The 26,686-nt window shown below is 46.6% G+C and overlaps 1 long non-coding RNA gene across 1 annotated transcript; it reads right to left on the bottom strand.

The window, feature by feature from the left end:
* Positions 1-26,686, bottom strand: LOC139078986 (uncharacterized). Its single transcript, XR_011532223.1, has 6 exons — positions 25,933-26,686; positions 15,229-15,609; positions 14,141-14,224; positions 9,978-10,232; positions 1,747-1,846; positions 1-1,532 (listed from the first exon to the last, which is right to left on the bottom strand). It is a non-coding gene; the product is annotated as an uncharacterized lncRNA (long non-coding RNA).

The following is a 26,686-nucleotide window of genomic DNA, read 5'->3' as shown; positions in this document are numbered from 1 at the left end:
TGTGTGAATTTCCTGAACCTAGGAATATTCTCAACATAACCACAGTACATTTATCAACTTTATAAATATACATTGGTAGTGTTTCTATTCCAATTTTGTTGGTTGTTCTAGTAATGTATTTTGTAGCATTGTCCACACTCCCGCCTCCTGCACAACATCCAGTCTAGGGTCTGGCTTGCATTTAGTTGTGTTACCCTGTAGCCTCCTTTAATCTGGAATTATTTCCACAGCCTTTTTTTTGTCTTTTATGATGTCGACATTTTTTAAGACAGTTCCCGTTGCCTTTTTTTTTTTTTAAATAGAACATTCCCAGATTGCATTTGTTTGATGTTTTGTTTATGCATTCTTGGCTGGGATATTGCGAAATTAACATTTTGTCCTTCTAAGGGTATCACAGCTGGAGGCATACAATGACCGCCCCTTACTGGTAATGTAAATTTTTCTCCTCCATCAAGGTGTTGCTCAATTTCTCCACTGTACAATTTTTTTTTCTCCCTTGAATTAATAAGCAGTCTCTGGAAAGATACGTTGAGACCATACAAATATCTTGCTCGTTAACATTTCCCCCTTAGATTTAGCATCCGTTGATGGTTCCTGCCTGAACCCTTTCTACTCTGCTGATAACCAAATGATGATTTTCCAGCTCCAGCAGTCCCTCCACGTTTACCAGCCAACCCTTGGTATTCTGCTTATTTATTTATCTATCTATTATCGGTAAGGGGACTCATGAATCCTGTTTTTTTCAGTGGTTTATAATTCATCACTGTACTTCATTTGGGTGCTGAATTTGTCCCAGATTTAGCCATTGGGACCCTCTTCAAGCTGGTTCCTGTGTCGGATAGATATTCAATGAATGTTTCTGAATTTTAATTGAAAGATAAAATACAAGACTTTAATAGTTATTCTATACACCCTTGCTTGTCGTACAGTGGTTAAGGGTTTGAAATTGAAATAGATCTGGGGTTGATTCTGGCTTTCCTATTTACTGGCAATGTTTCTTGGGTAGATTACTTACCCTCTCTGTGCCTCAGTTTCCTCATAATTGTGTGATATATTGGAGCCTACCTCACAGGGCTGTTGTGAGAATTAAATGAGATAATGTATGTAAACTGTTTAGTAGAGTAAATGACACAAAGTACTTGATACATGCGGGCTAGTGCCATTACTTCATTTCCCCATATTAGAGCTGTGCATGGTCTGAGTTGTCTCACCTGGTACCGCTGCTTCCTACTGCTAGCCACCACCACCCAAAAGTCACCCCAAATTCATACCCATCTGCGCTTTTACAATACATTTCAATTAACTGAATTGTTGGATATTGTGGGCCTCCAGGGTTCCAGAGATAATCTAGCCCCACTTCCCCTTTGTTGAAGATGAGGAGTCTGAGATGCTGAGAGGTTAGATGGCTTGCTCCGGGTCACCCAGGAAGAGTGGAAGAGCTAGGAGGGATGCACAGCCTTCAACTCCACACTCTGTGTGCCATACTCCATCTCTACCTCGATCAAGAGCGACATTCATTTGGTTTCTTTTCCCTGTTAAGGAGTATTATTCAAAGCATCAGCGGGAAAGCATCTCATTTTCTGCATGACTCATCCTCATTCCAAGATTAACATGCTCCACTTTCATTCTTTGCCTCCCACTCAATTTCACATCCAGCCGGAGCCCTGAGAGTCTCTGTGCCCTATCGGACCCCCACTCCACCCTGCTCTCTCGCCTCCTCTCTCCCCTCCCCAGCTGTACATTTACCTCCCGGCCCCAGACTGTCCCACCATCCTCAGATTCCACGGGTCACTTTTGTTGGCCTCTGGTTTAAGAAAAGCATGTCTTCCTGAAATACCACTCTGATCTAGGTTGAAAATAGAATAAAGAAATAGAGTTAAGTTGCAGCAGATGTACAGGGACAAGTGTTTGTCTACATGCTTCCAACATTCCATTAAGGTCCAAGATTACAGCAAAAAGTGTGTATTTCTGAACATATACATTTTATTTCAAATTTCTCAAAAAAAAAAGTTAAGCTTTCTTCTGATGTGCTGGATGTTGTTAAACACAATAGAACCAGAAATAAATATGCCATTGGCTGAGGTTTGGGGATCTTTTTATTGTGTCAAGATTTTCAGTTTTTTTGGAAACAGGCTCTGATCTGTATAATTTGATCCTGCTTACATCAAAATGTGAGTAAAATACTGAAATATTTACAGATGGATTGATGTGATGTCTGGGATTTGCTTCAAAATAACCCAGGATGTGGGGGAAAGTGGGTAGGTGGATAGAAGAAGCAAGATTGACCGTGAATTGGTAAAGTTTGAAGCAAAATGATGAGTACACGAGGCTTCTACACCTGTTTATGTGATTGAAATCATCTATAATTAAAAATTTTTAAATGCTAGTTTAAATTTTCCTAATTAGCTTTCTACTTTTTTTTTTTCTTCTTTGTTTCCTTTTGTTTGCTTGTTTTCACTCTGCTTCTCCCAAATCTGCCCTTTCTTGAAAGCCAGTTTAGGCTGTGGGCCATTTAATAAAAGCGTCTTGACTACTTTAATCCACTAACACCATTAGCACCCGAACGTGTATTTCCTTGCATTCACCTGAGTTAGCATTGTAGCCTCACTAACCTGGACACTTGTTAAAGGCAGAGAATAAACCTCCTACTTTGGGGCAAACCCCGCATTGCCTGGCCTAAAGCTGGGCCTAGTCACTGCTTCCTGACTGATGGTCATGCTCGTCGGTAGATCAGAAGAGATTGGGGAAAAGCGTTCTGAAAAGTTGATGTAAAGAACAGGCTGTGGATCTGTCGTTATTTTTCTTTAAAGCTGTTCTGCATAGAGTTTGAAATATCTCACTCTACCTTTAGGGAGAACTGACGTAAGAGAAATTCTTCTCCCCGTTGAAGCATTTCGTGGTGGGTAGCGATTCAAAAGCAATTGATGCAAATGCTAGTGGAGAGCTTACCCCCAAAGGAGACTTAACGAGATGAAATCCTATCTACATGGGAATAATCCTAGACCTCTGCATCTCCTCCCACTGCACCGTCTAATTGAAGGAGGCAGTTGGGTGGGAAAATATCAAGAAGAAAATGTCAGTTGTTAGCTTTCAAAATTTTGCCCGGGGAGCCATATAAGAACCATCTCATCTGAGGCTTGTCCATGCTGGTTTAATGCAGGGCGAGAGCCAAATTCAAAGGAAATCTCATTGAGCTGCCGTTTGCTTGTTAGTTTCCTCACACACACTGATCTTTCGAAATGCTTACAACTGGTGCTTTTTCAGACCTGGGGAAATGCTACTGTACAGTTGGGAAGAGTCCAAGAAAAGTTTCTCCATCTTTCTTCACCCCTTGGGGAGCCTAGGGAACTCATGCCTGTGGTGAGACCTTCTCTCATCTGTAAGTCCTCCCGGGGAGGGGACACCACAGCCTCCCTTTGCATCAGATCTTACGTCAACAATAAGCCCTCAGAATCAGAAAAATCCCTTGCCTCAGCCTGACCTGAAAGCCTTCACTCTGTAGTTTCCTATGGTCATGAACGCCGTGGCTCAGCGTCTTCCATATTTGCATTCCGTTGATTTGTCTCTCGGCCTTCTCTTCTCCAGGGAAAATAATCCCTGGAGAGGATAGACCAGTGAAGTACAATTGTCTGGCATTCAGGCAGGGCATAAAAGAGCCCAAAATACAGAATAGTCTGCCTTTGCCTGCTGAAGCTCCCCACAGAGCCTCTCCGAGTGGGTCTTTCAAGACTTCCCTGGAGCCGACTCTTCAATAGAACGAGTCCTCACAATAGAGAAACACTGGTCTTTCCATTTAACACTAGTTGGGAAGGTAGAAAGAGTAACAGCAAGAGAGAGTTCAGTTAGACTTAAGGAAGAACCGTAGGGAAGTGCAAACTTGGACCAAGAGGTTGGAGGCACTAAGAAGCCTTTCCCCACAGACAATCGTTAGTCTTGGGCTGTTTCATTGTTCACCTGCAGTGAAATGAGTGAACCAAATCACCTCTTGAAATCCCTTCCAGCTATTGATTCTAGAAGCCCAGCGAGTTTCCCCTCTGCACTGGCTGTACTCTGAACTCCACGTGAATAACCTTGGCTGGGCTTTAATCACTAGGTCTCCAGGTTTCCTCAACTGTAAAACACAGGCGGTGGTAATGCGTGACGAGTCCAAGTGTCCCGGAAGCTATATGACTCGCAGTTGCCAGATTTCTGCTAAATAAGGTGACACTTTTGAAACGGTCAATAACGGGGTGTGGCTAAGATCCTACAGCGAGCCCCGGTGTAGAGAGATGGGACAGAAGTTTTCCAGTGTCCAAAGGATGTTTTCCTGCAGGAGTAATGCATTTTAGTGTTGTTTTAGGTGTGCTGTGAATAAGAAGAACTTTTTCTAAAGCTGAGTTCTGAGGCAGCTACATTCCTTTTCCCCAACACCTTGAAATACCTTCTAACTACAGCATGAGTTGAACATAAGCACGATGCCAGGTGTGTACTATCTCCCAACATACATGTATTTCTTGACTGATGTTGTGAAGTGTATCTCCTGCATTCAGTGAAAATGCCTACATTCAAACTCGATGGCTTTGGGAGAAATGACCAGAAAAGGGCAGCAGCAGAGATGCCCCACTGGGAAGCTATAGGATAAACGGTGAGTTCTTCCTCAACCAGGACTCTGAGCTGACCATCACTTTGAGAGCCAGGTTTTGTAAACAGGCAACCACAACCACAAACCACAGGGCATTAAGAGTGCATGTACAGGAAACAGGGAGACGTGTGTCATACGTTTCACTATCACGTCTGCTACAGCAGAATACAAAGGGCAAGTGGCCTTGTCTTTGAAAATGAAGGACAGATACATCTGGCAGTTGTTACACAAATGGCAGGTTTGTCTCTTTAGCAGTGGCATAAATCACTGAGCAGTGTTCCCAAGCACAGATTGGGGCCACATTCCATCCATCAAGGTGGGCACTTGGGTAATTGAGGTAATTAGGCAGTTTGGGTGAGAACGCCTATTTCTTCACACTTCTACTTGTCTGGTGTAAAGAACACTGGATCAGAGTCAGGCAATCTGGGTGCTAGTCCTGGCTCTTTGACCAATAGTCATTGTCACCTTCGACAAATTGCTTTCTCTCTCTGGATCTCAGTTCCTCGTCTGCTAGCTTAGAGATTAGTCAGTGGTTATTCCACTAGATCTACCAGTCTCCGGGGCGGGGGGGACTGGACAAATGAAGCTTGCAGAAGCTCCCCCAGGAGATTCTGATGTGCACACCAAAAGGAGCACCACTAGATCCAGAGGTTACTGAATTCTGTGATTCTCCAGGATGGAGAGGAAAGATAGCTAGCTCCATAGAGTCAACAGTTTATTGCTTAGCCCAGTTTAGGGCGTTCCGTCTCAAGGGGTGGTCCGGGGCTCACCGCTCGTCTGTGCACTTCCTCCACTAGTGTTTGGGAGTGGTTTTGTAAGTTTGTACTCTATAATGAATATGACCGTGTTCTCAAGCCTTGAATACATTAAAAAATAATTAAGATAATTCTATAATTACCAGACATGACCTCATGAGTTGCCCTTATTCTAATGGAATCTGCTGAGGATGCTTATTTTCCCCTTCTGGAGATGTGATCTACAGCCTCGTAAATCCTCTAACAGGGACTTCTGAGAGAGCCATCTGGCTGAGCTAGTTATGTTAAGAAGGGCTACACTCACAATTCTTTGCTCATTCTGAGCACTTTCCTTTGAAGGTCTTATACACGTCTGTGGGTTGAGAATGGTGGTGAGATTAAGGTAATATTTGGCCACGGAGCCCAGGAAGACCTAGACCCTGTCCTTTGGTCAGCAGCCCCTCTCCATGAGGTCCTCAAGGGAAGCTATGCTCAGAGAACAATGAGTAACAGCAAAGACTGTGACTCTGAGACATGGGCCCCCGTCACCGCCATGGAGCCCATGGTCTAGCCTGGTTGGAGCTCACGCAGAACCCCTTTGACTCAGGCATGAGGCAGCTTTTTTTTCCTTTATCCTCTTCCATAAGTCCACCTCCAAGTCCTGGATCTCACTACATCCAGTGGAGAGGAAGTTCCAGGCAGCAAGAAGAGAGTACAAGAAGTAGGATACAGGACAAAAGGGCATTTGTGTCACTACCAGGGGCAGAGCTGGTCCAGACTGCCCACCCCAGGCCTCCCAGGTAGGGGCAGCTGCAGCCTTTTTGACTTGACAGACAAATGGAAGAGTCCGAAGAAAGAATGCCAGAGACAGCCAAAGAGAAGGCAGATATTACTTCTCCAGCAGGCGAGAGTGTCCAAAGAGAGAACAAAGTGATGGTCCACCTCCTGCTTGGAGGCTGGGAAGGCTCCTGGGAAGAGACTCTGGCACCCCTGAGGACCACTCTCTGGGGTTGAGTTCCCACCAAGTGTACGCCTCCTGTTAAAGGTAGAGATTGTGTGTCTCTCCCCTGTATTCCTAGGATTAACGTAGTTGCTGACATATAGTGAGTCCTAGGTGCTTGTTATGGACTGAATGTCTGTGTCCCCCCAAAATTCATATGTTGGAGCCCTAACCTCCAGTGTGATGCTGTTTGGAGATGGAGCCTTTGGAAGGTCCTGAGGGTGGGGCTTTTAAGATGAGATTAGCGCCTTTATAAGAAGAGATTCCAGAGAGCTTGCTCTCTGTCTCAGAACGCACAAAGAGGTCATGTGACACACAGTGAGATGGAGGCCACCTACAAGCCAAGAGAAGAAGCCTCAGAATGAAACCTACATAGCCAGCACCTTGATTTTGGACTTCTCAGCCTCTAGAACTGTGAGAAATAAATTCCTGTTCTTTAAGCCATTCAGCCTATGGGATTTTGTTATGCAGCCTGAGCTAAGATAGTGCTCAATACATTTTAATTGAGAGATTGAAAAATTGAAAACATGAATAAGATTTTGCTTCCCTTGGCAATATAGTAGGATGTGTATAATAGCACAGCCTTTGAGATGCAAAGGAGGCCCAACTCCAACAGGCTTAAGCAAAAACGGAGAATTTATTGGTTCATGTAGCTGAGAAGTCTAGGAATTAGTCTTTGGGCACAGCTGGATTGAAAGGCACCTACACTGTCTTCAGGAATGTTTCTCTCTCCATCTCTCTTCTCTGCTTTGTTCTGTGTTGACTGTACACTCAGCAGCATTTCTCCAAGCTTATCTTTGACCAAGCTTATCTTCCACTCAGTTGAAAGAAAGTATCACTTTCCCCATAGTTGCAGTAAAAGTCCTGTGGTTGACTCTCATTGGACTGACTTGGGACATGTGCACCTTGTGTCCAGAGAGATGGGAGGCAGGGATGGGTGATGTGCTCCTTCACAGGGGCTGTGGGGTCAGCCTCACAGCAAGCTCATGGTCTCAGGAGAGGGACAGATACTTCCACAGTCGGGGAATGAACAGACGGATTGCAGTATATTCATACAATGGAATACTACTCGGTGATAAACAAGGAACCATTGATAAATGCCACAACTTGGATGGATCGTAAGGACATTATGCTAGTGAAAGAAGCCAGACTCAAAAGGCTACATACTGTATGATTCCATTTGTATAACATTCTGGAAAAGGCAAAACAATAGAGACAGAAAACAGACCAGTGATTGTCAGGGTTAACCTAAATAACTAACTAAGAGCGGGAGGCTTGACTGCAAAGGGGCAGCATGAGGGAATTTGGGGGATGACGGAACTGTTCCTAGGCTCTAGAAGGAGACTAGGTACCGCTCAGGCCAGACAAACACAGAAACTGCAGGTGTCCAACACAGGTAGTACGTGACTTTCACGGATTAACACAAAGAGCAAGACCATCAATTAAGATTTTGTTTCTACATTGCTGTTAAGGCTAATTTTCAGGTTAATTATTTTTCTTTAATTGAAATAATTGGATTAGAAAATGAAAATATGCTTGAATTTCAATCAGTACGCTTGAGTTTCATACTAAAGCCTTATCTAATAATATTCGTTTAAAAATAACTTTATTTTTCTTCTGGTTATATAAGTAACACTTACTCATTATAAAAATTTTTCGGAAAATATGAGAAAGAAAATAACCATCCCTTATAATCCTAAAAAAGTATTAACCAATAAAATTTTTTCTATAACCTTCCAGACTGGTTTTTAATTTTATACATATATTACGTATCGTGAAATGTATTTTACAGAATGTATTTTAAGGAATATATTTGAACGTTGAACATTGCTTCATGTTTACAAATATCTACGTCATTGTTTTTAATAACTGCATACTATGACAATGACATCTATTTAATTAATTCATGGACATAAAGAGTGTTTCCAGTTTTTCGCTATTATAAACAATGCTCCCATGGACAGCCTTGACCATATAGCTTTACACACTTGTGAGATTATTTCTCTATGATAAATTCCTGGAAGTGAACTTGCTATGACAAAAGGTACAGGTAATTTTAATTATGGCGCATATAAAAATTGGTTGTTTATGTCTTTTGCCCATTTTTCTATTGTTGCTTTGGAAAAACCCTTTACATATTAAGGATATTATCTCAGGCTGAGTTCCCTAGAAACAGACTCATGAAGAGGTGCATTGGTGGAGTATGCTTGGTACCAACACCTAAGGGGGAGTGAAAAAAGGATTGAACAGAAGGCCTCACCCAGCTGACCCCATGGGCCCTGGAGCTGGGATGACCCTTCAGAGTTCTACCTTGAGGCAAGAGGGCCAGGCCCTTATACCCCTTTATTGACTGGTCATTGGATGAGGGCTGCCCCAAAGAAGGGGGATCACTTCAGGTGAAGTGGCTCTCTTCATCTGTGGACAGCTGCAAGAGAGGAACTAGCTGTGAGCTGTTAACACCAACATTCCCGACAGCTGGGGGATTAACACCCCGGTGCCGAAGGTGGGATCTGGGTGGTGGCCCAGCACCCACTACAGAGATCTTTGACTATCAGATGTGTTGTGGATATTTTTCCCACTTTGTCATTAGTCTGTTGACTTGTTAATATTTACTCTTTGTTTATTTTACTGCGTTTTTAAAATGTTTTTGATTGATGTCAGATCGATTCATTTTTTTCTTTATGATTTCTGACTTTTATATTATCTTTAAAAAGTTGTTCCCCATTCCAAGATTATTTAAAAATCTATATTTTCCTCTAGTATTCTCATTTTTGTTTCCATTTAAAGCTTTAATTAATCCTTCTGAAATTTATTTTGATTTAAGGATGAAGTAGGTAACTTTTTCAATGATAAAAACGGTTCCCAGAACTGTTTATTAAATAATGCATCGTTTCCCATGGATTTGAATTGCCATCTTTGGCAAAGCTATTAACTATTTATACTTCATTCCATTTCTAGCTCTCTATGATGCTCCATTGATCTGTCTATACCTGTGCTAGTGTAACACTGGTTTATTTTATTTTTTAGTTTACGTACACTACAATTTACTCTTTGGGGTATACAGTTCTGAGTTTTGCCAGATGTGTAGAATTGTGTAAGATAGAGAACAGTTCCGTCATCCCCCAAATTCCCTCATGCTGCCCCTTTGCAGTCAAGCCTCCCGCTCTTAGTTAGTTATTTAGGTTAACCCTGACAATCACTGGTCTGTTTTCTGTCTCTATTGTTTTGCCTTTTCCAGAATGTTATACAAATGGAATCATACAGTATGTAGCCTTCTGAGTCTGGCTTCTTTCACTAGCATAATGTCCTTAAGATCCATCCAAGTTGTGGCATTTATCAATGGTTCCTTCTTTATCACCGAGTAGTATTCCATCGTAGGAATATACTGCAGTCCATCTGTTCATTCCCCGACTGTGGGACATTTGAGTTGTTTCCAGCTTCCGGGGATGATGAGTAAATGTGCTGTAAATATTTGGTTTCTGTGTGAACATAGGTATTCATTTCACTTGGATAAATACCTAGGAGTGGGATTTCTGAATCATACGTTTAAATACTATGTATATATATCTGAACATTTGTAATGTGTATTAATACATGAAAAGGAAAGCGATTGCCTCATTACCTTATTACTCTTCTCATTCTTCTCTTTCTCCTTCTCTTCTTCCTCCTTCTGCTTTTTATCCCATCAGGATATTGACTAGAGTGGCATTAAATTTGTTGATTGAGGAGCCAGCCCCGTGGCCGAGTAGTTAAGTTCACACGCTCCACTTCGATGGCGTAGGGTTTCGCTGGTTCAGATCCTGGGTGTGGACATGGCACCACTCGTCAGTCCACGTTGAGGTGGTGTCCCACATGCCACAACTAGGAGCACCCACAACTAAAAGAAAAATACACAACTATGTGCTGGTGAGATTGGGGGAGAAAAAAGCAGGGGGAAAAAAAACGAAGATTGGCAATAGTTGTTAGCTCAGGTGCCAATCTTTAAAAAAAAAAAAGAAAAAATTTGTTGATTGATTTTTGTAAAAAGCCACCTATTTTAAGTCATAATACCTCTTACTAAGGCAATTCATTCTTAAAACTAAACCATGAGTAGCCCCAATATCTGATAAACAATTTGTGATTTTGCTAATTGTCCCACTGTTATAGGCAAGAGCAAGAACCTTTAGCCTTAATTTATATACCAAGTCACTTTTTTCCTTTTTTTCTCCCCAAAGCCCCAGTGCAGGGTTGTATATCCTAGTTGTAAGTCCTTCCACTTCTTCTATATAAGCCACCACCAGAGCATGGCAACTGACAGACCCACTGTGTGGTTCTGTGATGGGAAGCGAACCCGGCCTACTGAAGTGGTGAGAGCACCGAACTTTACCCACTAGACCATCAGGGCTGGCTCCCAAGTTGCTTCTTCTGTACACAAAGCATCAAGACCCCGACCAGCCAAATTCCTCTGAATCAAGTGAGCATACCTGTTTGAGACCTATGGGCAGGGGGGCCCTGGAGTCAGGCGCAGAAAAGCACAGGTGATCCTGGTAACCACGGCTAATTGTTCTCAAGGATATACCCTCCTTAGAATCTACTCATTCTGACACATAGTTCAGCAAAATCATGGGGGAAATGCATCCCATTAGGACACTGGAATTTCCAGGTTGGAAGAGTCCTGGAGAACTCCCCAGGTTCCTTGCTTGGAGACAAGATTACTTTTTTGGCATGAGGAATATACACTGTCCAACTTCCTTCAATAGTTACTTCCAGTATGTATCAATCCTCACCATCTGGGTGTCTAACCAAAACTCTTGTTTCAAACACATTTTAAACACATTTCCTCCTAGCCTTTCCTTGAAATGACACTAGCAAGCTCTTGCAAAACTAGAACTACTTGTTCAAAGCCAGCCCTGAGCATCGTGCTTTCATCAGGGTAGGTGATTCTAATTAAGTTGTTTATCCACTTAGCACACTGTCTCAGCCACCTCAGGGACTTCCTTTCAATATGTTTGTCTCCCTTTGTTAATTGGATAAGCCAAGTGAAATGAGGTCTCTCTTATGGAAGTGCCTGCAGAGAGGAAGTCACTGCAAATTCGCCCATGTGGCATTTCCCGTGACAGTAAAGGGACACAGAGAAGCGTCTGCACTTTCCGTCTGCTCTTTTATGCTGGTGAAAGCTCGGCGACTACTCTGTGCCCTATGTCAGGAAAGAATCAATTTCTTTTAAGGGCTTACAAGGCACTCCAGCTTCCCAGCTTTTGAATCTGTCCCACAGTTTTCGACCTACAGTACTGATCAGTCCACAGCATGCCTTTCAAGTAGGGCATTTATTCAGTCATCTATACTTTCGTTCAAACATTGAGTTGAATTGAGCACCTACTTTGTGTTGGAAATAAAATAGTCCTTGACATTCAGATTATTTATGATTGCTTAGAAACTGGTTTGGAGATTAAGAATGAAGGCTCTAGGGCCCGGCCCTGTGGCCCAGTGGTTAAGTTCACAGGCTCTGCTTCAGTTACCCTGGGTTTCACCGGTTTGGATCCCATTGAGGACATGGCACCTCTCATCAGGCCATGCTGAGGCAGCGTCCCACATAGCAAAACCAGAAGGACCCGCAACTGGAATATACAGCTATGTACTGGGCTTTGGGGAGAAGAAGAAGAAGAAAAGAAGAAGATTGGCAGCAGATGTTAGCTCAGGCCCAATCTTTAAAAAAAAGAATGAAGGCTCTGAAATAAAACCAGGGATGGATCCAGGTTTTGTGGGGACTACAACCAACACAGTTTGTAGTGAGGGGGGATGGGGAGTCCTTAAGAAAAAGAACACAAAATTAGGCACAGGGCTTTGCAAGGGGCCACATAAGTGAAGGGCCCTGAAACCTCAGCTCATTAGTTTCTCAGAAGATCTCCTTTGAGCCAGGCACTCTTAGGTTTAAACCCCAGCTGTGTGACCTTGGGCACATGGCTGCACTACTCTGTGCTCGTGTCCTCCCCAGCAAAATGAGAAAAATGACAAGATGATAAAATATATCTCATAGTGGTGTTGGGAGGGTTCCAAAGATGAGGACAAAAAGCGTTTAGCCCAGTGTCTGGCCCACGATAGATACACAATAACTGTTAGCTATTATTAAGAGTGTCATTATCATTATGAGCTTCCATGCAGTAGGATTCTAGAACCACAAAACCTGTCTGCCTGAGCAGACTTTAGGAAAGAAAAAGAGAACCAAGTCCAAATTCACACATTCCTGCTAATCCGGCTTGTGTGTGGTACATACATGATGTGACCCTGAAGCTCAGCCCGGCTGTGCTACGACCACGCCACGTACAGCGGAGGGCAGGCCTTCCTGCCTGCTGTGCTCAACGTCTCCTGGCCCCGAGAGCTGATTCATTCTGAGGTCATAAAGCATTTATCCTCAAAAACAGTATATTAATATCCTATTGTGCAAGTAAACCAGACCTGTCTAGTTTTGCTTTCTTTGAGTGAAATATGTTCATTCAGCATAAGCGACAAGCATAAATGCAAACTAGTCTTTTTTTTTTCCAATGTGTGAGGAGTGGATGGTTGATAATAAAACAAGAAAGGCCATTCGGAAACTATTAAATTACATCTTTTGTATTTGCACAGCACATTCCTCTGATTTTGATGCCGTGACGTCCCTGTAAAACCGGCAAATATGTGCTTCCATATTGCTAATTCAGTTTGTTCACTTGGCATTCTAACCACATTTTCCTTTTTTTTTTTCTTTTCAAGGCCAAAAGCTACTCCCCCATCCCCCCAAAAAAAGACTTACCTATTCTCTATCTCATAGCCTGTCATGGACATCAGCCCTAAGAGTCGGGTTCTCACCCATGTCTCCCTCTGAGAGAAGAGGACAGGGCAATTGGAAAGTAAACTGATAAACAAGTTATCAGAGCAGACCACTGCTGCTTCCTCCCTTTGAAATTTTCTTTTTGAAATCTTAGTGGATTTTGAAGCCTGGGATATCTGAAAGTCTGATAAACAAAATGTGATTATGCTTCTGTTAGCAAGGATCGGTGGTAACTCCAAGGGGTGACAGGGAGGAGGCAATGATGAAATGATCCCATAATTGCCAATAACCACCCCACGCCATGTCAAATATCCGTACAATCTGAGCCGAAACAGTGTGCTTGCTGTGTTAACGCGATTTCAAGACAAGCTTCCAGCCTCCCTTCCTAACAGATTGCTGGCGCTTAAGCCCCTCCCGTGTAGAAACTCTGACTAGCAAAGCAGACTAGAATGTTCGGGTAATAGAAGTGAATTGAATTATCTAAAGGTTAATCAGAAAAACCTGTTTATTTCAATTTTGTAGCAGAAAACCATCATTAAAATTATTCATTCAGTTCTTGCCTTACTTGGTAGAATGACTCTAATGTAAACTTTCCTGAAACAAGGCCAAGTCTTATAGCCTAGCCCAATCGCTGGTGCAGAGGAGGCATTCGATAAATGGTTAATATAATTAACTAATGAGGTAGGGAGTAGAACAAAACAGTGTTTAACTAGTTCACCAATTTTCTCTAGTCTTGTCTTTATCTATGTAACTGACATGAAGTATAAATTATTTGAACATGATAAAAATACCTCCCTCCACCATTGCTTGGACTTGATTAGCGTTCAAAGCGTTCCTTACTATTTACTTTCATTTAAAGTCATTGTTCTTTTGGAAGAGATATTGTTTTGCAGAAATATTTACATTCAAGTAACCTCCAAAGATATTTCAAGTGCTTAAAAAAGAATAGGTATAAGTTAGAAAAAGAAGTAGATGAACTATCTAATTTATTCATTCACCAGATATTTCTTGAGCATCTGCTGTGCGCCAACCTCTGAGGATTCCTTGGTGAGCAGAACAAACATGGCGCCTGCCCCATAGAGCTACAAATGAACACAATAGAAACATAATTACAACTTGAAATTAGATTCCAATAGGGACACGAGTGGGAGGTGGGGGCAGGGGAACCCAATTTAGTTTAGGAGGATTGGAAAGTTCTCTTCAAAGAATGACATTTGAGTGAGACAATATAAGAACAAGAATTAGGCAACAAATATCATGGAGACTATTCCCCACAGAAGGATCAGTGTATGAGAAGGTCTGAGGGCGAAAGAAACCTACTCCATTCTAAGAACTTTACAAAACACAGACAGCAAGAACTGGGTGAGGCAGGACCAGCTCATGCAGGCCTTGTGGGCCACATGTGGGGGACTGTTCATTGCCTCTGACGATTCCAATCCCCTCTCTTCCTCTCCAACAGAACCCTGAGCATGTTCAGGTGGAGCACAATCCTCTATACTTCAGGGGATGCTGATCCCACCTCCAGTTTAAGGAGTAGCTCCTCACTTGTCTAAGCTGGTCAGTAAATGGCGTTTATCTGGTGAACCTTACTGGCCTAGAGATGTGCACATGATCTGAAGTGGTCCAATCAGATTGAAGAGCAAAGTTTAGAGTCCATGGCTGGGAGAACATTCCCTATCTTTCTTCCACCATGCCCATTACTGGCAGTTATTTCTCAACCAAGGGAGGAGTCAACCCTTAGATGAAGCTAGTGCCAAGTGCAGCAGAGCAGAGAAGTAGAAAGAACCTGGGTTCTAAGTGACATCATCGAGCTTCTCACTCAACCAACCCCAAAGCCTGCCCAAAGTCACCGGTGTTTCCTTGTGTGTTAAGATCCTTGAATTTGCTCTTCCCTTGGAATCTTTGGACACTAGCATCCTAGCTTCCCCAATTCTCTGGTAAATCACTCACTCTTTGCCCTTACACCTTCCAATTAATCTCTAAATGTGGTTGTTCTGCAAGGTTCCTGTGACTTCTCTCCACACTTTCTCTCTGGGAGATCTTACCCACTCCTATGGCTTCCTTCTTTTCTTAAGCGTCTGCTCACCAAGTGTTGGCATTTCTTTATGACATCTCCAAGTGAGGTCCAGCTTGATTACCTCCAGTAAACTCACTGGTAATGCACAAAAGTTCCAAATTCATGTAGCTTCTCTTTAGAATCAGCAGCTACTCTTAATTTCCCAACTTTAGAAATAGTCACTTAAAATGTATATGCAGAAGCTAGAGGGTGTCTCACAGAACCCAAGAACAGGAAGTACATGCAGAAAGTGACAGCCTTCCGGGATCCAGGCAGCCACTCCCAGCCTTGCTCTCAGAAGCCATGACTGCATCTGCTTCATTCTTCTCCATATTGCAGACTGGCTTCCTCTGCTCCTTGGTCCATGTGGAAGAATGAGACCAGTAGCAGGTCAGCAATCTCATCTTCAACCTCCAGAGAAAGACAGACATCACTTTGTCAGTTCTGGTGCCAAGCTGAGGAAGAGTTCTGATTGACCCATCTCAGGTCAGGTGCCCCATACAGGGGTTGTACATTAGCACAGTGGCCTCCACAATAACCATGGAGGGATAGTGGGGAGTGGACAGTTCCCAGAAGGAGGGAAGGGTCCATTTCCAGAAATGGGAGGAGTCCTGGGAGTGCCACCAAAACAAGGCTCCAGGAAAAGGACACTTTCCAGTGAATGAAAGGACAGATCTCAGAGAAAGGGGTTAAGGTTGTGGGGCAGACATTCCAAAATTTCACCCAGGCCAGAGGCCTTGGGGTCATTTTCAACTCCTCCCACTGACAACACCCACCCACTTCCCTAATGTCTAATAAGACACTAATTCCTTTCACTTCTTTCAAAATACTTCCTAGTTGCCCCTCTCTTTCCTTTTTCACTCTAGTTCCCCAGTTTCAGCCCTCGTTGCCTAACCTCCTGTGTTCTCTAACAACCCCACTGGTTTGCCAGACTCTCCCTTCCTCCTACCCATCCTGTAGTCAGACTAATTTCCTAAAATACCCCCTGAAAGAAGACACATCCCAGATCTAAAAGCCTCCAGTATCACTGGCTGCCTATAGGATAAAGTCCAAACCCTTTTTCTGGCTATTCAAGACTGTCTCCAGCTGTCATTGGCATTGCTAATTGCTTTCTCTGCATCTATGACCTCCAAAGACTTTCCATGGAATCTCCCAGCCATGTGTCCAGGCTGTGATTTCACTTACCTCCAGCCTCAGGAGGGGAGGGCTTACATGACCTAAGCCCACCAACGTTGCCCCATCACCCTAGCCCTAGTGACTGGTTCAGAAAAAGCCACTGAGCTACGTCCACACTCCCCAGCACGTTCTCCAGGCCAGCGTCCTTGGCTCAGGGGATGGCATGGGATCCCAGAAGATCCACCAAAGTGAACCTCAGGACTTCTGCTGTGCAGGCTGGGGCACAGAGGCCCTTTTTCCTCCTGGACGTGAATAGAGACGCTAGGGGCTGCTGCCAACCATCTTGGTTCTCAAGAACAGCTGGAAGCAGGGCAATTTGCCTAGAAACAATTTTCTGAAAGCCAATTAGCTGAAAACCAATTTCCGAATCAAGTTAAAAATATATGCATTTTCATTAACTGTTTTAAAAAAGATTATTCCTTAAATTATGTTTTTGGCAAATTGGTCATTTGGCAGATTGACTTAGAGGTAGGCTGGTGGGGTGAAGCCTCTTTCAGAAGAAGAGTGGGAAGGCATCCATGCAAGGTCCTTGCTGTGGTCTTTGAACTCCAGATTGGGCCTGGACTGAAGCCTGCCACACCCACCAACATCTCACAAAAATGAGCCAGTCCCTTCCTGTTAGAGTTTAACCTGGTCTGGTTGGGTTTTCTGTTAGCTGTCACCGAAAGCATCTAATTGATACAACAATAAGTCTTTCCGAATATTTCCAAATTCTGAGCTTATAGTCCTCGGCGCCACCCAAACCGGACTACTCAGACTTTCCCAGATACTTGTCATGCTTTCCCATCGCCATGACTGCTCTCCTTCCTCCAGCCCCTCTGCCTGTCCCACGTCCTCCTGGCCTTCCAGACGGGAGCCTCTCTGCTCTCCTCAGGCTGCTGCAGCCCTCCATGGTCCCTTCCATCTCGGAGTTACCGTCCAGCTTTCTCGGTTCCAAGAACCAAACACTCACTTAAGTTCCTTCAGAAGGAACTGAGGCAGCTCCGAGGGTTGCCCCTTCTCCTCTCTCCTCAGGAGCCTCCTGGTCGCCTTCTTGTGCTGTTTTCTGCTCTCTCTGTGTCTGCTCTGATCCCATCTCTGTGGATGGGCAGCCTCTTAGTCACAGCTGTTTGTTTACAATGTTGGCTTAGGTTACAGCCTCACAGCCCCACTTCCACCTCAGGGTGTCCTTTCAGCTCCTGTTCCCTCAGTTTTAGTCTGATTTTCTCCGTGGGTCCAATCCAGATTTCCTAGAGAGAATCTGATTGTAGTAACTAATCTTTTTATACTGGGCCATCCCAGGTCCCCGGCTAGACTGTGGTTGGCCAGTTACTGGGTTGAGTGTTTGCTCCTGGTCTAAACACCTGTGGACAGGTGATGCATTGTATAGTCCCCATTGGGCTGCCCCTTTCATAGGGTTGAGGGAGGGGAGGCCTGGCAACCTAGAAATGGATGGTGGGCACGGCAGGACCAGCCTGGCCTTTCAAGATGCTGTACCACCCATTGGCTATCAGTCACACACCCCATTTATGTGCTGCGATATTGAGTCAAAGTACTATTTATTACCTAAATTTGCATATGTTTGTTTCTTATCCCTTCAACTAGATTCTAAATGTCCTTAACAGTAGAGTTGATGCCCTAAATGTCTCTACTAAAATGATAACAATAAGTGATAGCTACTGAGCACTTACCATGTACCAGGTACAGTTCTAACTGCTTTACACACACACACACACACACACACAAACCCTCCGTCTAAGCTTCACCTATTATCATCCCCACTTTATAGATAAGGAAGTTGAGGCCGTGTCACACAACCCATCAGAGGGCTGTGATTTGAACCCAGTCAGTTTGATTTCAGAATCCGTGCTCTTAGCACATGGCTCCTCCTCCAGCTGGTGCTCATGCATGTTTACTGCAATTGCGGATACTTTGCCGAAAAGGAAAACTATCCTCTCTCTTTGTGCTGGGTTAGTTCTCATTGGCCTATTTGTTCCAGGAAGACTCACTTTTTGGCCAAAATCCTCTCTTTCGCAGTCAGCAAACTAATGCCAGAGAAATATCAACAGAGCAAAAGACAATCCGTTTTCAAACCAAAAACTCCCTCTTGGCTCGAAGCGAGTTCATCAGCCAGATGCCCCTCCCTTCCCCCATGTTTTCCTGGCACTGCTTTGCAGAAATCTGGATCCAGGGGCCGTGTGCAAGGTGGTTTCTGTGGGCATGAGCAATTGCTAGACAGACGTGCGGGCGGGGGAGCCAGCCAGGAAATCATTTCAGCTGCTTCCATCTTCCCTTCATGCCAAGTTCAGGGGGCAGAGGAGGGGCGTCAGCCTGGATGTCCCTCAAATGGTGGCAAGGTATCCCGGAGCTGGAGGCTGGGCTATTCCCACCCAAGTAGTTAATCCATTAGCCCTTGGCACACGCAGGTCCCCAATGACAACGCCTTGCCAGAGGTGACTGTGCCTGCCTGCCCGCCCCCCTCCCACCGCTCTGCCCGGGCTAGTGAAGCAACAGGCACTCTGAGGGCTACGTGAAGCCTCCCAACCTCCTCCTGTGGCAGAAAGGGGTGGGTTTGCCCACTTTAAAGATGGAGAGATAAGGCACAAGACTTATGGGGGGCCATGCCGGTGTTGCCGGTTGTGGGGGGTGGGGGAGCGCTCACATTCTCTGTCAAGGTCTCTTCTAGCTCTAAGGCCTCTCTCTGCCTCTCTTCCCACCACCCCCGTCCCACGAGGCCAAGCTTTCTGTCCATTACCCAGACCCCCTTCACATCCCTTTCCTTCCTTCACAGAGTCCTCCCGTCCCCGGGGAGCCTCCTGAATCCTGACTTGAGCGTAAAGGCGCTGGAGGAGAAAGGAAGAACTGAGGGTGAGGGGGGATGGAAGAGGAAGCAGCGATTCAGCTGACAGTGCCTAACAGTGGAAGGCGTGCCTCAGCGCAGGAGAACCAGACACCAGACTCTGTTTTCCTGTGCAGCAATGGACCTGCCCGTGAGGTGGGGTGGGAGGAGCCACAGGAAAGGCTTTCTAATGAAAGGGATGGGGGAGGGCTTCTGAGGGAAAGAGGGAGAGAACCCCCACACTCCCCTTTTCGTCCCTCATTTGCCCCTACCAGTCCAACTACTGGCCCCCTTAGCAGGTCCTCTCTCTTCTCCTGAACAGAGCCACATTTTCTGAATAGGCACATAATATTAACTCGGAAGATCAGGTCTGGAAGAGATCTTAGAACTCATCTTGTGCAACACTATCTTTTTATAGTTGAGGAAACTGAGGCCCAGAGAGGGGTCATGTCTTGACTAAGGTCACACAACTAATGAGCGGTAAAGCTAAGATGAAAAAAACAGGGCTCTTTGTACTATACGAGGCTGCCTCTTACTCCTCCACCTGTACAAATGACCCCCCACAGAGAACACGCAGGCCAGCTCCCCAGTCGTGTCCAAGAACTGGGCCACTTATTATCTCTTCAGTCCTGCCCAGGGAGCCTCAATTTGTCCTGTCATAGATTCTATTCCACCCAGTCACCATTCTTCACTGTAGCAGGTGATGCTCCCAAAGCAGGTTGCTCTGTGTGGGGTTGTGGTCAGAGACGCAGCGGCCGGCATCACGGCCCCCACACCACAAGCCGCCCAGGTGTTTTCTGCCCGCTGCTGGCCCTCGAGACATTTTTGAGAGTTTGTTCTGCATCTGCCTTTTCACCTGCTGTTCATTCCCATCCAGCGGCTGTGTGGGGATCCCATTGGAGTCCCCTGGGAGCACTATAGAAAGATCTCACCCTATGCCTTGCTCTCTGACTGAGATGAACAGGCTGCCATTTTGAAATCTCAAGAAATCTACAAGCAACAGAATGGAAGCTCCAGAGACTTCCTGACACGACTCGGTGCCCAGAACTCTTACTTCTCAGTCTCTATGAGGAAAGCACTGGTGGAGTGGGGGTGAGAACGAGAGGTAGGACATCGGGGCTGACATTCAAACTTTCTTAGAAAAAGTCAGGATGAATGTCCCAGGAAAAGGCTATTAACAGGCTGCCTTCCCCACGCTCAGCTTTCCGGGGCTGGAGCTGCGTGAGAATGAGTCAGCACATGGAAAGGCTAATGGTAAACCTAGGGGAACAGAACCCTCTCCACAGGGGAAGTGGAGGCTGTGAGACTGCACTTTTCCCCAACCTCTGGCCTCAAACCACCCCGCCCTCCTGTGGGTATGTGATCTGTACAGCTGGTGCGTTACCAACGTTGTCAGTTCCAATTCTGAAGCCAGAATTTAAATCAGCAAAAATATCCAGAAAGTCCTTCCCCCCACCTCCCCTCCCTACTTTCTCTTCATTGACTAAGCCAGTGGCCGGGGAAGAGGGCCCATCCCCTGCAATGTGGAGGGCTGTTGGGAGGTATTTCTGCTCCTATCTACCTGCTGGCTCGCCCTGAGACAAGCTCCTGGTATCGAATAGACACACATCGTTGAGCCCCAGACTCTGTGACAGGCAATTTTACATATCTCCTCCCAATCTCACAATAACCCCAGGAGGATGATATATTGATATCTGGCTTTCACAGAGGAAGGATCAAAGCTGAGAGAGATGCAGCCGTCTGCCCAAGGAGCCACAGTCAATGTCATTTATCAAGAGTCTGACATATGCCAGGGGCTTCTGCACAGTTTTTTAAAGATAGGTAAACATCCTTTTTTACAGATGAGGAAACCAAAGCTCAGAAGGACTGAGGTACCCCAGTAAGTACCGGTGCTATGGCTTGATTCTGGGTCTGCCTGACTCCCAAGCCTATGCTGCCTCCAGGTCCCGGCGGAGGCAGGAACTCCAGCCACATCTCTGCCTCTAGATCTACCACACCCAGTGCCTCTCCAGAAGAGGATTTGCCTTGTGTGCCCTGATTGAACGCCTGTCAGTCTGGGGGGTGGGGAGGCGCCGGTATCACAAGGCCTGGTATTGGCCTCTAGGCAGAATTTCTCTTATCACAAATTACACCTTGGAACCTCCATCCTCCTAAAAGGGGGGCACTTGGTGGGGCTGATCCCAAGGTGTCAGTTCAGGGGAGCGAAAGTTAAGAGAGTGGCCTAATGGGGACACTTTCCTGAGACCAAGCCCATGGAGATGTGAGCAGAATTTACCGTCAGCCAAGGCTTGAATAAAGTGGCCTTAAAGGTAACAGATATAACATCAACCTGCCAATTTTTATCACATCAAAAAAGTTCTGTGGTTTGTGGTTGGTAAATTTCGATATAGAAATATTTGACTCTTGGGGAAGTTGTGTACAGAGGGGGTAGTGAGGGGTCAAATGGGGGGGGGGTCTCAATTTTCACCTCTGATTTCTAAGACACTCTGAGTGGTGGGGACAATGAGAGAGTCCAGGATGTTTCCAACACCAGGGAAAATGTGTAATAAGTCAGCACTTCTTGAGCCTGTTTCCCCAACCACCCCAGCAGAAAGAGCCCTTCCCCTCCCTGTCTTTACTCTGCTTTAACTTTCCGTAGCCCTTTTCTGTAACTCCCATTACATGATGTATTAACTTGTTTATTTTCTCTCTCCTCCCCCCTCAAAGAATGTAAGCTCCCTGAGAACAAGGGCTGTGTCTTTTGTCCACTGATGTTCCCCAGGGGCTAGAACACTATATAAGAAGCCCTCAGTAAAGGTGTGCTGAGGAATGAATGAATGCACAGATGAATGAATGAATGAGTGAATGAGTGAATGTACCTTGAGGGGGCATTTAACCAACATAGGCATCCTCCACGTCAGTTTCTCTGGGGAGCGGGTGTCAGAGTCCTCTGAACTTGACTTGCCCTCTCTTCAGCATCAGCCAGATGCAGAAGCCCCTTGGGCTCTGCTCTTTAGGGGAAGAGACAGGGGGCTGGTGCTCACGAAGAGCACCCTGATGAGACCTATTAAGCCCTGAATGGAGGATAAAGGAGACACAGTTTCTACCTCATCCCAAGGGGATCCGCATTCTTGAGAGTTTCTCCACTGGAACGTGGCAGTGTCTGAAGCCAGTTGTGGAGAGCAGGAAAAACTTTCTGGAAAGCATCCACTCTAAGATGATAACGGGCCACCAAGCTACCCACTCCCAGCCAAAGCCCCCCCAAATCCTGTTTTGTTCCTCATTTCCCAGAGCCGTAGCTAAGCCGCACGTACACAGGGGGCAGACGCTGGCAAGCGTTGTCTCTTCCCAGGCCACAAGGATAACAAGACACTTGGCGTGCTCAGATGAAAGGGGGCTCTCCTTGCAAAGCGCCGGGTTGCACAATCCCTCTGAACTCCCTGAAGTGGGAAGCTGGTCCCTCTTAACTCGTGATTACCACTGTGGAGATTAAAGGCTTCCTGTTGGAGAAAGCAGTTCCCCTGAGCCAAACAACACTGAGGGCTGGCCAGCGGCCATCTTGTCAGGGCCGCTCTTGGCAGTCAGGGCTGAAGTGACTGGCTCCCTCATGCGCCAACCTGCCTGAGGCAAAGTCAAGGTGCCTAGGCCAAAACAGTCCCTCAGCAAGCATGGTGCTGTGGCCTGAGCACTTTCTCAGTCTCCTCAGCTCCAGCCTGGGCCACCTTGGCAAGAGCAGCTGCCTTGGTGAGACTGATGGGAACAGGCTGAAGGTCTTCACTTGCTCCCCTTTCCCAAGGTACCCTGAGCATTTCCAATGTGTGTTAGAGGGGGGAAAGAAGGGCATGCTGGGAAAACCAGCTCAGGGGGCAGTGAGGGGTGGGAAGGTCACTGTTCCATGAGCTTTCCATGTTTACTCCACCAGAGGCCTGAGCAAGTCAGACCCTGGTCTCTTGGCCTAGTGCCTCCAAACTAGCTAAAGATCAAAAGCATATGGATCTCTTGGTAAGAAAGCAGACCCCCAGGCCCCACCCTGTGAGTTCTGGCTCCATACATCTGAGGCGGGGCCTGGATATGTTGGTTTTTATGAAACCCTCTGACAACTCTGATGCAGCCTGCTCTGAGCGCCCTTGAACGGGGGAGGTGGAAAGGATCATTGGGTGAGGAGTCAGGAAACAGGACTCTGGCCTCTGTTCCGTCAGGTGACTTTGGGGAAGTCACTTCATTTCTCTGGGCCTCAGTTTCCTTGTTGGTAAAGTACAGAGCTTGAACAATTTCAGAGTGTGGCTCAAGGGGATGTGTAGCTGGTCACTTTTCCATCCTCACATCCTGTGGTGCTTTCAGTCTGCAGCCATGGCCATGGTCCCAAGGAAGGCCCTGGCCTTTAGGCTACCCTTAGCTGGGAGGAGGACGACTCAGGAAGCTCTGAGAGTAACAGTGACAGCTGGCATCCTTCCTTCAGAGCAAACCTTCGAGTTAAACACTTTATCTTGCCTCATTTAGTCTTCACAACAACCCTCCAAGGTAGCACTTACCACACAGAACTTCCTGCAGTGATGGAAATATTCTATGTCTGCATTGTCCAATACAGTGGTCACCAGCCACATGCAGCTATTGAGCATCTGAAACACAGCCAGTGCAACTGAGAACGTGAACTTTATTCATTTTAATTTTATTTAATTTTAATTATAGTTAAATGCTACACATAGTAAGTGGCCACCATATTGGCCAGCACAACTCCAAGGTGTGGATCAGTATTATCCTCATTTTAGGGATGAAAGAACAGGATTAGAGAGGCAAGGTGACTGAGTGGTAGAGCTAGGGATTTGAATGCAGACTTGGTGGACTCTAGAGCTGATGGCCATGCTCTAATCACTGGAGTATTTGGCAGAATGAGTCCTACCAAGCCAGGAGGGCATGACTCCAGTCACGGCCTGGCCTCTGAGAAGCTGGTTGACCACCTTGAGTGGTCTCTGAGGTCCTTCCAGCTCTGACATCCCAGCCTGTGTGTTTAGGGGGGGAGCATGGAGGGAATGCAGGGAATATTCTGCTCTCTAGAGCCTCCTAGATGCAGAACCGTCAGTGTCTACCCACCCAGACCCCTCCTGCCACAGTTATCACTGGTTACTGGTCTTCTCCATGACCCAACTGTCAGAGCCTTCTCAAGATGGACTACTCCTCAACACTTTTGTGAGGTAAATAGTGCTACACCCATTTTGTAAATGAAGAAACTGAGGTTCAGAGGGATGAAGTAACTTGTCCAAGGTCTTACAGCATGGTGAGTGGTAGAATGAGGAATTGAACTCAGATCAGTGTGACTCCAGGGCCTGAGCTCTTACCTTCTGCCACATGGGGTCAGTGGGGTCAAGCAGAGGCCCAGGGACCTACTTGGTTAAAAGTTTGCTTTGGTACCCAGGCAAACCCACTCCCAGCAGGATCCTACTGCTCTGTCTGAATCCATCAGGGATTCCGTTCTCCTGCCAGAGTCCTGGCTCTTGGGTCCATCAAGACTCAACACCTTCCTGAACCATGCTGGCCCATTAAGAATCTGGTGTGTGTGAGCTTCTGGCTAGAAAATAAAGAGAAGAAAGAAGGACAGCTGGTCAGGGGATCTGTGGGCCAGCCCTCCTCACCTCCAGAGCCCAAACCTACCCCACATGGGGCTGAGAGAAGCAGAGGTCTCAGTGACTACAGCAGTGGGCTTGATTCTGGAGGGGACCGTACAGTGCCCTCTGGTTTGAGGCAACCCCCTACCCACTGACCAGTGTCCCCATCAGAGCCAAGCTCCTGACAAAGGCTCAAAGGCCAAGTCCAGCATCTTCACGGCGGATGAGAATGTCTCCTTTATCCACAGACTCAGAAACTGCCCAAGCCCACAGTGAGACGTGTGCACCTGGGGTCAGCTCTTTGGAGTCTCCCAGAGTCCCCCATGCAGGGACCACATGTGTGCTTGTGTGCACTGGCAGGCACTTGCACACTCATGGGATGGGGCCAGAGCGGGGAAGACAAAGGCTGGAAGCCATCAGTCTTTTTAACCAGAAAGGGTTCTTTCTCTGGCAAACTGGGGAAAGAGCTCCAGAAACCTAATGCTGGACCTTCTAGAAACATGATCTCTCCATCCCACCAACCACTGCCCCAGGACAGCATCAGGACCAACTCAAAGGGTCCCTCATGGGGAATACAGAGCCCGGCAGGCTGGGGAACTGCCTTACACACTTGCACCCACCAAACATGCACAGCCCATTCACACCCACCACACATGCACAGTATGCGTACACGTACACACAGGCTCACACTCACACACTTGTTCACATGCTGTCGTGCACATACATCACACACACACCACACACTTACGTATACACATTCACAGACTCAGCATGGGGGCGGGTGTCTAGAGCCGAGTCAGGACCTTGTCCTTTGTTGTTTCCAAGAGTGTGGAGGAAGTAGGCTCTGCCCCCTCCTGCCCTTGGATACAGTCGGAGACAAAGGGAGGCAGAGACATATCTACGAGGGCTGCCCCACACCACGCACGCAGGGTGGAGCCTGCCTTGGCAGGCCGGGCTGGGCCACAACCAGGAAGACGTCGGGAGATGTTCTTTCTTCCCTATGGCCTCCGCTACTGCCCAGGGCGGGTGGGATGCCGCTGCAGCCTACAGTCTGGGCAGGTGGGGCTGTAGGGGAGGGAGGGACGGAGCCAGGGAAGGGGAAAAGCCGATTTCTCAGGGATTACGAAAAGCATGCAAATGGAAAGAACTCCAACTCACTGTTCTTTTCCTGAAGACAATTCTCTTGTCACCGCAAGGACAGAGTCTGGGTGTCCCTGTGTCTCCCCTGTGGTCAGTGCTGCTACGCCCCGACCCATGAGCCACGTGGGATGCTTTCCAGCTTGACTGGACAGCGACACACATCCTCCAGATGTTTTGCAAACAGGCCCCTCCAAGCTTCTCAACCAGGAAACCTACCCACCTCCTGGGGCCTTCCATAACACAGCTTTGTAACCTCCGTTACAGCTGGGCCTTCAGGTCCTGGCTTCCACACCCAGACCCCTGCTCCAGGCCACTTATCCACCCCAGGACCAGGCCTTCTCCCCGCCATGCCCCAAGGCCCAGGCCACACTGTGCCCAGGCCCGACAGCCTCGGCCTCACAAACAGAACCCCTGTATCTTAAGTGGTTCCTGGATGCCTGCAGAGCTGGAGTCCTGACCTTGGACCCTCCCCCCCCCCCCACAGCTGGGCTTTGCCCATTCTCCATTCCTCCCATTGTCCCTGCCTGCCTGGGTTCTTGCCAAGGGCTGCCCTGGGCAGCTGGGAGGCGAGGCTTCTGCTCCTCAGGCCCACTTGGCCCTCTGATTCAGCCTACCACTCGCAGAGCTCTCTGCAGCCCGCAGTTTCCTGCAGCCTTTTCATACATCCTGCATGAAGAAGGTCCCTCTTCTGGATTCCTGGCCTGAGCTCCCAGCCTGCAGCATGACCACCTCACAGAACTCGGCATCCACGACTCCAGCCCAACCCGACTGC

Source organism: Equus przewalskii, chromosome 23 (genome assembly GCF_037783145.1).
Source record: "Equus przewalskii isolate Varuska chromosome 23, EquPr2, whole genome shotgun sequence".
Classification (NCBI taxonomy): domain Eukaryota; kingdom Metazoa; phylum Chordata; class Mammalia; order Perissodactyla; family Equidae; genus Equus; species Equus przewalskii.
The sequence above is the reverse complement of the archived record's forward strand: the minus strand, read 5'-3'. Positions and strand labels throughout refer to the sequence as shown.